General features: G+C 47.3%; 11 non-coding genes across 11 annotated transcripts; all 11 read left to right on the top strand.

Moving 5' to 3' along the window:
- Positions 1-1,112: 1,112 nt before the first annotated feature.
- On the top strand, positions 1,113-1,184 carry trnam-cau (transfer RNA methionine (anticodon CAU)). The gene has a single exon. It is a non-coding gene; the product is annotated as a tRNA-Met (tRNA).
- Positions 1,185-1,488: 304 nt separating this feature from the next.
- trnas-aga (transfer RNA serine (anticodon AGA)) lies at positions 1,489-1,570 on the top strand. The gene has a single exon. It is a non-coding gene; the product is annotated as a tRNA-Ser (tRNA).
- Positions 1,571-3,868: 2,298 nt separating this feature from the next.
- Positions 3,869-3,940, top strand: trnam-cau (transfer RNA methionine (anticodon CAU)). Its single transcript has one exon. It is a non-coding gene; the product is annotated as a tRNA-Met (tRNA).
- Positions 3,941-4,234: 294 nt separating this feature from the next.
- Positions 4,235-4,316, top strand: trnas-aga (transfer RNA serine (anticodon AGA)). The gene has a single exon. It is a non-coding gene; the product is annotated as a tRNA-Ser (tRNA).
- A 7,480-nt stretch (positions 4,317-11,796) lies between these two features.
- trnam-cau (transfer RNA methionine (anticodon CAU)) lies at positions 11,797-11,868 on the top strand. The gene has a single exon. It is a non-coding gene; the product is annotated as a tRNA-Met (tRNA).
- Positions 11,869-12,152: 284 nt separating this feature from the next.
- On the top strand, positions 12,153-12,234 carry trnaf-aaa (transfer RNA phenylalanine (anticodon AAA)). Its single transcript has one exon. It is a non-coding gene; the product is annotated as a tRNA-Phe (tRNA).
- A 256-nt stretch (positions 12,235-12,490) lies between these two features.
- On the top strand, positions 12,491-12,563 carry trnav-aac (transfer RNA valine (anticodon AAC)). Its single transcript has one exon. It is a non-coding gene; the product is annotated as a tRNA-Val (tRNA).
- A 172-nt stretch (positions 12,564-12,735) lies between these two features.
- trnam-cau (transfer RNA methionine (anticodon CAU)) lies at positions 12,736-12,807 on the top strand. The gene has a single exon. It is a non-coding gene; the product is annotated as a tRNA-Met (tRNA).
- A 304-nt stretch (positions 12,808-13,111) lies between these two features.
- On the top strand, positions 13,112-13,193 carry trnas-aga (transfer RNA serine (anticodon AGA)). Its single transcript has one exon. It is a non-coding gene; the product is annotated as a tRNA-Ser (tRNA).
- Positions 13,194-13,449: 256 nt separating this feature from the next.
- Positions 13,450-13,522, top strand: trnav-aac (transfer RNA valine (anticodon AAC)). The gene has a single exon. It is a non-coding gene; the product is annotated as a tRNA-Val (tRNA).
- A 2,475-nt stretch (positions 13,523-15,997) lies between these two features.
- trnam-cau (transfer RNA methionine (anticodon CAU)) lies at positions 15,998-16,069 on the top strand. The gene has a single exon. It is a non-coding gene; the product is annotated as a tRNA-Met (tRNA).
- The last annotated feature ends 177 nt before the right edge of the window (positions 16,070-16,246 follow it).

A 16,246-nucleotide genomic window follows, 5' to 3' on the forward strand; every position in this document is an offset into this window, starting at 1 on the left:
TCCACCACCAGACCCCAGGAGCTTCCACCACCAGACCCCAGGAGCTTCCACCACCAGACCCCAGGAGCTTCCACCACCAGACCTCAGGAGCTTCCACCACCAGACCCCAGGAGCTTCCACCACCAGACCCCAGCAGCATCAGCACCAGACCCCAGCAGCATCACCACCAGAACCCAGGAGCTTCCACCACCACACCCCAGGAGCTTCCATCACCAGACCCCAGGAGCTTCCACCACCAGACCCCTCTAGCTGCACCACCAGACCCCAGCAGCATCACCACCACACCTCAGGAGCTTCCACCACCAAACCCTAACAACAACTCAACAACCTCAAAAACCTGGCTCACCTGGAGCCACCCAAAGACCCGGCTCACCGTCCGAACCCGGGGACCCGCTTTTAAGCCCCCCACCGACCGGCCACTGGAGTGAAAGAGCCAGCCCTTGGGCCTGGAGGACCAGGGCCCTGGTACCATAAACACCCAGACGCTCCTAGCACCATGGACAGCACTCTGTCAGATGCTCAAGCGCATATTGTTTTTTACTCATGTTCTGGTTTCAGGACCACAATAAAAACACAATAAAAGCTGAACAGGGTTCCATGGTGTAATGGTTAGCACTCTGGACTTTGACCCCAGGAGCTTCCACCACCAGACACCACTAGCTCCACCACCAGACGACAGCAGCATCACCACCACACCTCAGGAGCTTCCACCACCAGACACCACTAGCTCCACCACCAGACCCCAGCAGCATCACCACCAGACCCCAGCAGCATCACCACCAGACCCCAGGAGCTTCCACCACCAGACCCCAGGAATTTCCATCACCAGACCCAAGGAGCTTCCATCACCTGACCCCAGGAGCTTCCATCACCAGACCCCAGGAGCTTCCACCACCAGACCCCACTAGCTGCACCACCAGACCCCAGCAGCATCACCACCACACCTCAGGAGCTTCCACCACCAGACCCCAACAACAACTCAACAACCTCAACAACCCGGCTCACCTGGAGCCACCCAGAGACCCGGCTCACCGTCCGAACCAGGGGACCCGCTTTTAAGTCCCCTACCCCCCTCCCCCCCACTGTGTGGCGGAGTCACATCCTGGTTATACAGCAGAGTGGCGCAGCGGAAGCGTGCTGGGCCCATAACCCAGAGGTCGATGGATCGAAACCATCCTCTGCTACTTAAGAGATCCTCTCATACATGAGATGTGAGAGATTAACTGAAATCTATCCAGAGCTTTTTGGAAACAAGAAAGTGGATGTATGATCTATGAACATACTGCACTGACTGTTGATGAAAATGCATTTAATCAAAATGAGGATGAAAATATGTCTCAACCTAATAAAGTAAAACCAACCATTTTAAAATAAAGTAAAACCAACCATTTTAAAATAAAGACTCTAAATTGTCTATTTCTGAAGAGTCACACACACACACACACACACACACACACACACACACACACACATACACACAGCTGACAGGTTGTTGTGGCCGAGTGGTTAAGGCGATGGACTAGAAATCCATTGGGGATTCCCCGCGCAGGTTCGAATCCTGCCAACAACGAGTAATGTTTGAATGTGCAAGACGACTGCCTAATTTGCAGTTATTAATCATATCCAGTACTGTCTTTCAAAAGTAATCAGTTGGCTTCACTTGTGGTACATTTTGTATTTTCTACCCAGCATGGTAATACTGATGGATGATTTTTAATTTTACCGCACCAGGACAACTTATATGAAATCACACATTTATTTCTAACATGAATGATTTGAAGATAGGATTTTTTTTTCGTTACGCCCGCCATTTTCAAAGCATGCAAGTTTCTGTAGTGTAGTGGTTATCAAGTTTGCCTAACACGCGAAAGGTCCCCTGTTCGAAACTGGGGGCAAACATGTATTACTGCAATAATATTATTTGGACTTGGAAAACCCCTCTAATCCTCTTCTTGGTGCTCGGCACAGGAAGGTCGACCATCTCTTTCTCGCATTGGGTCTTATGCAGAAATGAATTTCGTTGCAGTTCCACAACTGATTAAAAGCCAGTCATTCCCCATTTACCTAATCTTTCAAATGTCCAACTTTACAGGAAAAAAAAGAAACATATTACAGAGATCTTTTACAGGATCTTTTCGTCATGCCCGCCTTTTTCAAAACATGTAAGTCACTAGCTCCACCACCAAACCCCAGCAGCATTAACACCAGACCCCACTAGCTCCACCACCAGACCCCAGGAGCTTCCAACACCAGACCCCACTAGCTCCACCACCATACCCCAGCAGCATCACCACCAGACCCCAGGAGCTTCCACCACCAGACCCCAGGAGCTTCCACCACCAGACCTCAGGAGCTTCCACCACCAGACCCCAGGAGCTTCCACCACCAGACCTCAGGAGCTTCCACCAGACCCCAGCAGCATCACCACCAGACCCCAGGAGCTTCCACCACCAGACCCCAGGAGCTTCCACCACCAGACCTCAGGAGCTTCCACCACCAGACCCCAGGAGCTTCCACCAGACCCCAGCAGCATCACCACCAGACCCCACTAGCTCCACCACCAGACCCCAGCAGCATTACCACCAGACCCCATCCACCACCAGACCCTACTAGCTCCACCACCAGACCCCAGCAGCATTACCACCAGACCCCATCCACCACAAGACCCCACTAGCTCCACCACAAGACCCCAGCAGCATCACCACCAGACCCCATCCACCACCAAACCCTACTAGCTCCACCACCAGACCCCACTAGCTCCACCACCGGACCCCAGCAGCATCAGCACCAGACCCCAGGAGCTTCCACCACCAGACCCCAGGAGCTTCCACCACCAGACCCCAGGAGCTTCCACCACCAGACCCCAGGAGCTTCCACCACCAGACCCCAGCAGCATCAGCACCAGACCCCAGCAGCATCACCACCAGAACCCAGGAGCTTCCACCACCACACCCCAGGAGCTTCCATCACCAGACCCCAGGAGCTTCCACCACCAGACCCCCCTAGCTGCACCACCAGACCCCAGCAGCATCACCACCACACCTCAGGAGCTTCCACCACCAAACCCTAACAACAACTCAACAACCTCAAAAACCCGGCTCACCTGGAGCCACCCAAAGACCCGGCTCACCGTCCGAACCCGGGGACCCGCTTTTAAGCCCCCCACCGACCGGCCACTGGAGTGAAAGAGCCAGCCCTTGGGCCTGGAGGACCAGGGCCCTGGTACCATAAACACCCAGACGCTCCTAGCACCATGGACAGCACTCTGTCAGATGCTCAAGCGCATATTGTTTTTTACTCATGTTCTGGTTTCAGGACCACAATAAAAACAGAATAAAAGCTGAACAGGGTTCCATGGTGTAATGGTTAGCACTCTGGACTTTGACCCCAGGAGCTTCCACCACCAGACACCACTAGCTCCACCACCAGACGACAGCAGCATCACCACCACACCTCAGGAGCTTCCACCACCAGACACCACTAGCTCCACCACCAGACCCCAGCAGCATCACCACCAGACCCCAGCAGCATCACCACCAGACCCCAGGAGCTTCCACCACCAGACCCCAGGAATTTCCATCACCAGACCCAAGGAGCTTCCATCACCTGACCCCAGGAGCTTCCATCACCTGACCCCAGGAGCTTCCACCACCAGACCCCACTAGCTGCACCACCAGACCCCAGCAGCATCACCACCACACCTCAGGAGCTTCCACCACCAGACCCCAACAACAACTCAACAACCTCAACAACCCGGCTCACCTGGAGCCACCCAGAGACCCGGCTCACCGTCCGAACCAGGGGACCCGCTTTTAAGTCCCCTACCCCCCTCCCCCCACTGTGTGGCGGAGTCACATCCTGGTTATACAGCAGAGTGGCGCAGCGGAAGCGTGCTGGGCCCATAACCCAGAGGTCGATGGATCGAAACCATCCTCTGCTACTTTAGAGATCCTCTCATACATGAGATGTGAGAGATTAACTGAAATCTATCCAGAGCTTTTTGGAAACAAGAAAGTGGATGTATGATCTATGAACATACTGCACTGACTGTTGATGAAAATGCATTTAATCAAAATGAGGATGAAAATATGTCTCAACCTAATAAAGTAAAACCAACCATTTTAAAATAAAGTAAAACCAACCATTTTAAAATAAAGACTCTAAATTGTCTATTTCTGAAGATTCACACACACACACACACACACACACACACACATATACACACAGCTGACAGGTTGTTGTGGCCGAGTGGTTAAGGCGATGGACTAGAAATCCATTGGGGATTCCCCGCGCAGGTTCGAATCCTGCCAACAACGAGTAATGTTTGAATGTGCAAGACGACAGCCTAATTTGCAGTTATTAAGCATATCCAGTACTGTCTTTCAAAAGTAATCAGTTGGCTTCCCTTGTGGTACATTTTGTATTTTCTACCCAGCATGGTAATACCGATGGATGATTTTTAATTTTACCGCACCAGGACAACTTATATGAAATCACACATTTATTTCTAACATGAATGATTTGAAGATAGGATTTTTTTTTCGTTACGCCCGCCATTTTCAAAGCATGCAATTTTCTGTAGTGTAGTGGTTATCAAGTTTGCCTAACACGCGAAAGGTCCCCTGTTCGAAACTGTGGGCAAACATGTATTACTGCAATAATATTATTTGGACTTGTAAAACCCCTCTAATCCTCTTCTTGGTGCTCGGCACAGGAAGGTCGACCATCTCTTTCTCGCATTGGGTCTTATGCAGAAATGAATTTCGTTGCAGTTCCACAATATCATTTTATTTATTTCAAACCAACAAAACCACAACTCTTGTACTACAAAACAAGAACAGAAAGTTACAGGACACCATTGAACAGAACAAACAACAATACCAACAACAGACACTATAACAAAACAAAAACAAACACTGTTTGAAAAGGGGATGGCAGAAGCAAAGCTTATTCATTTCCATCCCCCGCCAACACACATATAACAAAGACAACCATAACACAAAGTTACTCCCTTAAACCCTCTTCCCCTCAATCATTTCATTTCTTTACATCAGTTTCTCTCTTCTTCCCTTTTATACAATTCAAAGACTGCTTTTCTGTACTTGCTTTTAAATTGACTGACACTTTGACTAAGTTTAATTTCATCTTCAAGGCTGTTCCACAGAATAACCCCTCCAACAGAAACACACATACTCTTAAGAGTTGATCTTACACTTTGTTGTTGTAATTTAAGTTTTCCTCTTAAGTCATACCTTTTACCACCTTCCCTGTCATAAAATAATTTTTGAATTAAACTTGGCAGAAGATAGTTTTTAGCTTTGTACATGATTAATGCAGTTTTCAATTTGACCAAATCAAAAAATTTTAACGCAGAGGCCTTAAGAAAAAGTAAATTAGTGTGATCATTGAACCTGACATTGAAAACTGTTCGTATGGCTCTTTTTTGTAATATATATAGAGGCAACAGGTTGGTTTTATATGCATTACCCCAGACTTCCACACAGTAACTCAAATATGGCAAAACAAAAGAATAATATAAAATAAGTAGAGACTGTTGGTTAAGTATGAACCTAGATCGCCTCATAACACCCACACTCTTTGCAATCTTGGAACATACATAGCCAATGTGAGTTTTCCAGCAGATTTTTTTGTCAATTATCACGCCAAGAAATGTGATATGATTCACTCTTTCGATACTTATATTATCTATTATTATTTGCACTGGAATGTCAACTTTACGTCTGCCAAATAAAATTAGTTTTGTTTTTTCTAGATTAAGTGACAATTTGTTATAATCAAACCAGTTTTTCAATTTATTCATTTCCTGCGTGATTTCTTGTAAAAGCTGCTGCAAGCCCTCACCAGAACAAATCATGTTGGTATCATCGGCGAAAAGTACAAATTTCATAACTTTTGAAACTTTACAGATGTCATTTATGTACAAAATAAAGAGTAAAGGCCCCAATATTGACCCTTGAGGCACACCACAAGTGATATTTCTTTCTGAGGAAATATGATTGCCGATTTGGACAGACTGTTTCCTGTTACCTAGATAGCTTCTCAGCCAGTTCAAAACAGTCCCCCTAGTGCCATATCTCTCCATCTTTTTTAACAAAATATCATGATCTATGGTGTCAAAAGCTTTTTTCAAATCAATAAAAACTCCAATGGTGAACCTCCCTTTGTCTAAATGTGTGGTTATTTCTTCTATTAAATCAATAAGTGCATGTGAAGTAGATCTGTTTTTTCTGAACCCATACTGACTATCCGATAACAAATTATGCTTCTCTACAAAGCTATTTAATCTGGCAGCAAATAGCTTCTTCAGTAACTTGGAGAATTGCGGCAATAGGGAGACTGGTCTGTAGTTTGTAAATAGATGGCTGTCCCCAGATTTAAACAATGGTATTACTTTCGCAGTTTTCATTGAATTTGGGAATTTTCCTGACTGGAAGGACAGATTACAGATGTGCGTGAAAGGTTTTAAAATTCCATCTATGACCTTTTTCACTATTGCCATGTCAATCCCATGAAGATCTGTTGATGTTTTATTGCTACAGCTCCTAATGATTTCCATAATTTCATTTTCATCAACAGGATTAAGGAACATTGAACCTGGATTTCGATCTATTAGGTAGTCTAGTTTCTCATTTTCCATTGGAACCCTTTCGATAATCTTTTGTGCCAACTCCGGTCCAATCCCAACAAAGAATTTATTAAAACCATCCACCACATCGTCCATGTTCCTAATAGTCTTGTCTTTATCTACAAAATAATCTGGATAGTTCTCCTCCTTTGATCCGTTTCTAATAATTGTATTGAGCACCTTCCATAAACCCTTGATATTGCTTTTATTATTTTCAAGTAATGTAGTATAGTAATCCTTTTTACAATTCCTAATGATATTAATTAATTTATTTTTATATATTTTATATTTGGCTTCAGCATCTTTAGTTCTAACTTTGATGAATTTTCTATATAGAAGATTTTTCTTTTTGCAAGCATTTATTAGTCCTTTTGTTAACCATGGATTTACATACTTTTGTTTCTTGACATATTTTTTAATCGGACAATTTCTGTCATACAATTTTTTAAAAGTTTCAAGAAATAAGTCATACGCTTTATCACAGTCATTTTCTTGATATATTAATTCCCAGTTTTGAGTAATTAGGTCAGTTTTCAATGCATTGATTGATTCTTCTGTTTTAACTCTTATATATTTGCATCTGTCTAGGTTCTTTACCCATCTATACTTGATATCATACACTACAAAAACTGGAAGGTGATCACTAGTATCGTTAAGTAATAGTCCACTCACAGTATTGTTATCCAAAATGTTAGTGAAGATGTTATCTATTAAGGTAGCACTGTGTGACGTTATTCTGCTTGGTCTGGTGATTTTTGGGAACAAACACATGCTAAACATTACATCAACAAATTCCTCTGTTGGTTTATGCTTCTTAGCATTTAAAAGGTCAATATTAAAATCCCCACATATGAACAAATCCTTTTGGTTAATTACAGAAAACATTTTCTCCATCCACTCTTTGAATAGATCAATATTTGAACCCGGGGCCCTATAGATACAGCTTATAATAATATTCTTTCTTCTTTTCAATTGAATTTCAACTGTTACACATTCAAATACCTCATCCACAGCCAGTGACATGTTTTCTATGATTTTACAGTCAAAGTTTTTGTTAATATAGAGTGCGACACCCCCTCCTTTTTTGTGTTGTCTGTTTGTGTAAAACATTTCGTAACCACACATATTGAATTCTGTACCTTTTTCAGTATTTAACCAGGTCTCAGACATGGCAATTACATTAAATGGTGAATCAAAATGCTCTAAGTATTCTTTAATGGAACTATAATTTGTATACAGACTTCTGCTGTTAAAATGGATAAATGAAATTTTGTTTTCAGTATTAATCATTCTATTAAATTTCATATCCGTATAGTACTTACAATCATTACTTATATTCGCAAAAAAGTTATTATCAGGATCAATTTCATTCACCATACTTTGCTGTTTATAATCCGTGTAAATGAAAGTTTCCAGTTCCAAACTATCACAATCAACACTTGTGGACGTTTCCCCATCTACCTCATCATCAGATGAAGCTGAGTGGTCACAATCAACGCCAGACATGGACAACAAATTCCAGAAGTAGATCAACAGGGAAGTAGTCAGTGATATTGGGTGAGGAGCAAGAGCAACACATTGGACAGACAGACAGACAAACAAAACACACAGATACACACATAGACACATAAAGACTCACACACAACCACATAAAGACGAGAGGCAGGATAGCTGAGCTATCTACCGCAGACTCAGATTGCTGCCTAACTAATAGGTGAAAGAAAAAATTACAAATAAGAGGGCACTTTTATACTATAAAATAAATTTAAAAAAGGACCCTTTTTTTTTTCTTTTCTCTCCCTTTTTTTTTAAACAGAACAAAAACATTTATGCTGCATCTGAATGCACACATGCATCAGCATACCTCTATGAGCATGCTCACACACAAAAACCAGCTAACTGAGCTTGTTAAGATCATGCAGTTTTAAACTAGGCTATAAGCTCAATAACAAAGTCAGACATAACACATTTCCAACAATACAAAACAAAAGCGCCTCCCCTATTTTTCTTTTTTTCAATTTATTCAAATAATCACTTGGCACAATTAACCCCCCCCCCCCCCAACTCAAATTGTAGCCTATTGCATTTAATGTTCTATTATGTTATTATATTACTCCCTCATAACTTTACAATGGTGGCTCCGCCCCTGTCCAGTAACGTTCAAGCACCCTTAGTTTCACAGTCTTTGCAACAGTTTTAACTTTGCGTGCTTTGAGTGCTTCTTTCTTTACGGAGTTTTCAGTGTCTGTTTACGGCAAACACATAGTCGAGCCCATATATGTCTATGGTCGAGCCATATCTGACTCCGGGTTACCCCAAATGACAGTCTCAAAAGTCAATAATAGTCTGGGAGAGAGCGGGGAGAGAGAGCGAGAGAGAGAAAGAAAAAGAGAGAAGGAAAGAACTAAAAGTAGAGAGAAAAAATAAAAAAAGAAGTCATCCCTCAAGCGGAATAAGTTGCGAAGCTGGCAACTTCAGGACATGGCAACGCTACTCACAACTTCATCCAGGGGAGGAGGATGACGAGGACGGGGAGGAAAGATGATGGAAGAAGGACTCAGCCTCTTTAGGAGAACTGAAGAATTTTGGCTTTCCCTCCACCATCACTCTCAACTTGGCAGGATACATCAGAGAGTACTTCATGTCCGCGGCACGGAGAGACTTTTTGACAGCGTCAAACTGCCGCCGTTTCTTCACTAACCCAGCGCTGAAATCAGGATACACATGGATACGCGCACCCATATGGATGAGCTCACCTTTCATCCTGGCCAGCCGTAAAATCTTCACTTTGTCCTGGAACTGCAGAAACTTGACCAGGATGGGTCGGGGAGGAGCGGAGCTGGTGTTGGAGCTGAAGGTGGGAGTGCGATGGGCTCTTTCAATGACCGGTGCCGCTGAAAAGTTGTCTTTTCCCAGAAGTTGAAGAATCAGCTGGCTCATGAAGGCGATCACGTCTCCCCCTTCTTTATGCTCTGGAATACCGATGAACCGCAGGTTGGACGACCGGCTTCTGTTCTCGGCTTCCTCGGCTTTATCCCTCAGGTAGATGTTCTCTTTTTCCAGCACTTGCACTCGTTTTGTCAAATCACTGAGGTTGTCTTCATTAGCGCTCACACGCTGTTGGACCTCCGATATTTGTTCACACATTGTTGATAATGATCCCTGAATGTTGATCAGACCAGTTTGGATGGTCTCAATTTTACTGTCAAAATGAGCCGTCATATCAACTTTGACTTGTTGAATGGCTTGCCAGATTGAATAGAGGTCGACCTTCTCCGCCATGCCGCTGTACAAACAATTCCCTCACTACAGGAGACCAGGTAACTCCACAGTAGTAAACAAATCTAGTCGATAACCTTATATCTGTGCACTTTGGTGAGGGTTTTAAAGAGGTTTAAGCAGCCCAAATTAATGCAGCAATCTGGAGTCTGCAACAGACGCTCACTCAGATGTGGCCATCTTGATGGCAACTGATTAAAAGCCAGTCATTCCCCATTTACCTAATCTTTCAAATGTCCAACTTTACAGGAAAAAAAGAAACATATTACAGAGATTTTTTACAGGATCTTTTCGTCATGCCCGCCTTTTTCAAAACATGTAAGTCACTAGCTCCACCACCAAACCCCAGCAGCATTAACACCAGACCCCACTAGCTCCACCACCAGACCCCAGGAGCTTCCAACACCAGACCCCACTAGCTCCACCACCATACCCCAGCAGCATCACCACCAGACCCCAGGAGCTTCCACCACCAGACCCCAGGAGCTTCCACCACCAGACCTCAGGAGCTTCCACCACCAGACCCCAGGAGCTTCCACCAGACCCCAGCAGAGTCACCACCAGACCCCACTAGCTCCACCACCAGACCCCAGCAGCATTACCACCAGACCCCATCCACCACCAGACCCTACTAGCTCCACCACCAGACCCCAGCAGCATTACCACCAGACCCCATCCACCACAAGACCCCACTAGCTCCACCACCAGACCCCAGCAGCATCACCACCAGACCCCATCCACCACCAGACCCTACTAGCTCCACCACCAGACCCCAGGAGCTTCCAACACCAGACCCCACTAGCTCCACCACCAGACCCCAGCAGCATCAGCACCAGACCCCAGGAGCTTCCACCACCAGACCCCAGGAGCTTCCACCACCAGACCCCAGGAGCTTCCACCACCAGACCCCAGGAGCTTCCACCACCAGACCTCAGGAGCTTCCACCACCAGACCCCAGGAGCTTCCACCACCAGACCCCAGCAGCATCAGCACCAGACCCCAGCAGCATCACCACCAGAACCCAGGAGCTTCCACCACCACACCCCAGGAGCTTCCATCACCAGCCCCCAGGAGCTTCCACCACCAGACCCCTCTAGCTGCACCACCAGACCCCAGCAGCATCCCCACCACACCTCAGGAGCTTCCACCACCAAACCCTAACAACAACTCAACAACCTCAAAAACCCGGCTCACCTGGAGCCACCCAAAGACCCGGCTCACCGTCCGAACCCGGGGACCCGCTTTTAAGCCCCCCACCGACCGGCCACTGGAGTGAAAGAGCCAGCCCTTGGGCCTGGAGGACCAGGGCCCTGGTACCATAAACACCCAGACGCTCCTAGCACCATGGACAGCACTCTGTCAGATGCTCAAGCGCATATTGTTTTTTACTCATGTTGTGGTTTCAGGACCACAATAAAAACACAATAAAAGCTGAACAGGGTTCCATGGTGTAATGGTTAGCACTCTGGACTTTGACCCCAGGAGCTTCCACCACCAGACACCACTAGCTCCACCACCAGACGACAGCAGCATCACCACCACACCTCAGGAGCTTCCACCACCAGACCCCAGGAATTTCCATCACCAGACCCAAGGAGCTTCCATCACCTGACCCCAGGAGCTTCCATCACCTGACCCCAGGAGCTTCCACCACCAGACCCCACTAGCTGCACCACCAGACCCCAGCAGCATCACCACCACACCTCAGGAGCTTCCACCACCAGACCCCAACAACAACTCAACAACCTCAACAACCCGGCTCACCTGGAGCCACCCAGAGACCCGGCTCACCGTCCGAACCAGGGGACCCGCTTTTAAGTCCCCTACCCCCCTTCCCCCCACTGTGTGGCGGAGTCACATCCTGGTTATACAGCAGAGTGGCGCAGCGGAAGCGTGCTGGGCCCATAACCCAGAGGTCGATGGATCGAAACCATCCTCTGCTACTTAAGAGATCCTCTCATACATGAGATGTGAGAGATTAACTGAAATCTATCCAGAGCTTTTTGGAAACAAGAAAGTGGATGTATGATCTATGAACATACTGCACTGACTGTTGATGAAAATGCATTTAATCAAAATGAGGATGAAAATATGTCTCAACCTAATAAAGTAAAACCAACCATTTTAAAATAAAGTAAAACCAACCATTTTAAAATAAAGACTCTAAATTGTCTATTTCTGAAGATTCACACACACACACACACACACACACACACACAGCTGACAGGTTGTTGTGGCCGAGTGGTTAAGGCGATGGACTAAAAATCCATTGGGGATTCCCCGCGCAGGTTCGAATCCTGCCAACAACGAGTAATGTTTGAATGTGCAAGACGACAGCCTAATTTGCAGTTATTAATCATATCCAGTACTGTCTTTCAAAAGTAATCAGTTGGCTTCCCTTGTGGTACATTTTGTATTTTCTACCCAGCATGGTAATACCGATGGATGATTTTTAATTTTACCGCACCAGGACAACTTATATGAAATCACACATTTATTTCTAACATGAATGATTTGAAGATAGGATTTTTTTTTCGTTACGCCCGCCATTTTCAAAGCATGCAAGTTTCCGTAGTGTAGTGGTTATCACGTTCGCCTAACACGCGAAAGGTCCCCTGTTCGAAACTGGGCGGAAACATGTATTACTGCAATAATATTATTTGGACTTGGAAAACCCCTCTAATCCTCTTCTTGGTGCATCACCTGGAGCCACCCAGAGACCCGGCTCACCGTCCGAACCGGGGGACCCGCTTTTAAGTCCCCTACCCCCCTCCCCCCCACTGTGTGGCGGAGTCACATCCTGGTTATACAGCAGAGTGGCGCAGCGGAAGCGTGCTGGGCCCATAACCCAGAGGTCGATGGATCGAAACCATCCTCTGCTACTTAAGAGATCCTCTCATACATGAGATGTGAGAGATTAACTGAAATCTATCCAGAGCTTTTTGGAAACAAGAAAGTGGATGTATGATCTATGAACATACTGCACTGACTGTTGATGAAAATGCATTTAATCAAAATGAGGATGAAAATATGTCTCAACCTAATAAAGTAAAACCAACCATTTTAAAATAAAGTAAAACCAACCATTTTAAAATAAAGACTCTAAATTGTCTATTTCTGAAGATTCACACACACACACACACACACACACACACACACACACACACACATACACACAGCTGACAGGTTGTTGTGGCCGAGTGGTTAAGGCGATGGACTAGAAATCCATTGGGGATTCCCCGCGCAGGTTCGAATCCTGCCAACAACGAGTAATGTTTGAATGTGCAAGACGACAGCCTAATTTGCAGTTATTAATCATATCCAGTACTGTCTTTCAAAAGTAATCAGTTGGCTTCCCTTGTGGTACAGTTTGTATTTTCTACCCAGCATGGTAATACCGATGGATGATTTTTAATTTTACCGCACCAGGACAACTTATATAAAATCACACATTTATTTCTAACATGAATGATTTGAAGATAGGATTTTTTTTTCGTTACGCCCGCCATTTTCAAAGCATGCTAGTTTCCGTAGTGTAGTGGTTATCACGTTCGCCTAACATGCGAAAAGTCCCCTGTTCGAAACTGGGCGGAAACATGTATTACTGCAATAATATAATTTGGACTTGGAAAACCCCTCTAAACCTCTTCTTGGTGCTCGGCACAGGAAGGTCGACCATCTCTTTCTCGCATTGGGTCTTATGCAGAAATGAATTTCGTTGCAGTTCCACAACTGATTAAAAGCCAGTCATTCCCCATTTACCTAATCTTTCAAATGTCCAACTTTACAGGAAAAAAAGAAACATATTACAGAGATTTTTTACAGGATCTTTTCGTCATGCCCGCCTTTTTCAAAACATGTAAGTCACTAGCTCCACCACCAAACCCCAGCAGCATTGACACCAGACCCCACTAGCTCCACCACCAGACCCCAGGAGCTTCCAACACCAGACCCCACTAGCTCCACCACCAGACCCCAGGAGCTTCCACCACCAGACCCCAGGAGCTTCCACCACCAGACCCCAGGAGCTTCCACCACCAGACCTCAGGAGCTTCAACCACCAGACCCCAGGAGCTTCCACCAGACCCCACTAGCTCCACCACCAGACCCCAGGAGCTTCCACCACCAGACCCCAGGAGCTTCCACCACCAGACCTCAGGAGCTTCCACCACCAGACCCCAGGAGCTTCCACCAGACCCCAGCAGCATCACCACCAGACCCCACTAGCTCCACCACCAGACCCTAGCAGCATTACCACCAGACCCCATCCACCACCAGACCCTACTAGCTCCACCACCAGACCCCAGCAGCATTACCACCACACCCCAACCACCACCACCAAACCCCAGCAGCATTGACACCAGACCCCACTAGCTCCACCACCAGACCCCAGGAGCTTCCAACACCAGACCCCACTAGCTCCACCACCAGACCCCAGGAGCTTCCACCACCAGACCCCAGGAGCTTCCACCACCAGACCCCAGGAGCTTCCACCACCAGACCTCAGGAGCTTCCACCACCAGAGCCCAGGAGCTTCCACCAGACCCCACTAGCTCCACCACCAGACCCCAGGAGCTTCCACCACCAGACCCCAGGAGCTTCCACCACCAGACCTCAGGAGCTTCCACCACCAGACCCCAGGAGCTTCCACCAGACCCCAGCAGCATCACCACCAGACCCCACTAGCTCCACCACCAGACCCTAGCAGCATTATCACCAGACCCCATCCACCACCAGACCCTACTAGCTCCACCACCAGACCCCAGCAGCATTACCACCACACCCCAACCACCACAAGACCCCACTAGCTCCACCACCAGACACCAGCAGCATCACCACCAGACCCCATCCACCACCAGACCCTACTAGCTCCACCACCAGACCCCAGGAGCTTCCAACACCAGACCCCACTAGCTCCACCACCAGACCCCAGCAGCATCAGCACCAGACCCCAGGAGCTTCCACCACCAGACCCCAGGAGCTTCCACCACCAGACCCCAGGAGCTTCCACCACCAGACCCCAGGAGCTTCCACCACCAGACCTCAGGAGCTTCCACCACCAGACCCCAGGAGCTTCCACCACCAGACCCCAGCAGCATCAGCACCAGACCCCAGCAGCATCACCACCAGACACCAGGAGCTTCCACCACCACACCCCAGGAGCTTCCATCACCAGACCCCAGGAGCTTCCACCACCAGACCCCTCTAGCTGCACCACCAGACCCCAGCAGCATCACCACCACACCTCAGGAGCTTCCACCACCAAACCCTAACAACAACTCAACAACATCAAAAACCCGGCTCACCTGGAGCCACCCAAAGACCCGGCTCACCGTCCGAACCCGGGGACCCGCTTTTAAGCCCCCCACCGACCGGCCACTGGAGTGAAAGAGCCAGCCCTTGGGCCTGGAGGACCAGGGCCCTGGTACCATAAACACCCAGACGCTCCTAGCATCATGGACAGCACTCTGTCAGATGCTCAAGCGCATATTGTTTTTTACTCATGTTCTGGTTTCAGGACCACAATAAAAACACAATAAAAGCTGAACAGGGTTCCATGGTGTAATGGTTAGCACTCTGGACTTTGACCCCAGGAGCTTCCACCACCAGACACCACTAGCTCCACCACCAGACGACAGCATCACCACCACCACACCTCAGGAGCTTCCACCACCAGACACCACTAGCTCCACCACCAGACCCCAGCAGCATCACCACCAGACCCCAGCAGCATCACCACCAGACCCCAGGAGCTTCCACCACCAGACCCCAGGAATTTCCATCACCAGACCCAAGGAGCTTCCATCACCTGACCCCAGGAGCTTCCATCACCAGACCCCAGGAGCTTCCACCACCAGACCCCACTAGCTGCACCACCAGACCCCAGCAGCATCACCACCACACCTCAGGAGCTTCCACCACCAGACCCCAACAACAACTCAACAACCTCAACAACCCGGCTCACCTGGAGCCACCCAGAGACCCGGCTCACCGTCCGAACCAGGGGACCCGCTTTTAAGTCCCCTACCCCCCTCCCCCCCACTGTGTGGCGGAGTCACATCCTGGTTATACAGCAGAGTGGCGCAGCGGAAGCGTGCTGGGCCCATAACCCAGAGGTCGATGGATCGAAACCATCCTCTGCTACTTAAGAGATTCTCTCATACATGAGATGTGAGAGATTAACTGAAATCTATCCAGAGCTTTTTGGAAACAAGAAAGTGGATGTATGATCTATGAACATACTGCACTGACTGTTGATGAAAATGCATTTAATCAAAATAGGGATGAAAATATGTCTAAACCTAATAAAGTAAAACCAAC

Source organism: Cololabis saira, unplaced genomic scaffold, assembly GCF_033807715.1.
Source record: "Cololabis saira isolate AMF1-May2022 unplaced genomic scaffold, fColSai1.1 scf029, whole genome shotgun sequence".
Lineage (NCBI taxonomy): Eukaryota > Metazoa > Chordata > Actinopteri > Beloniformes > Belonidae > Cololabis > Cololabis saira.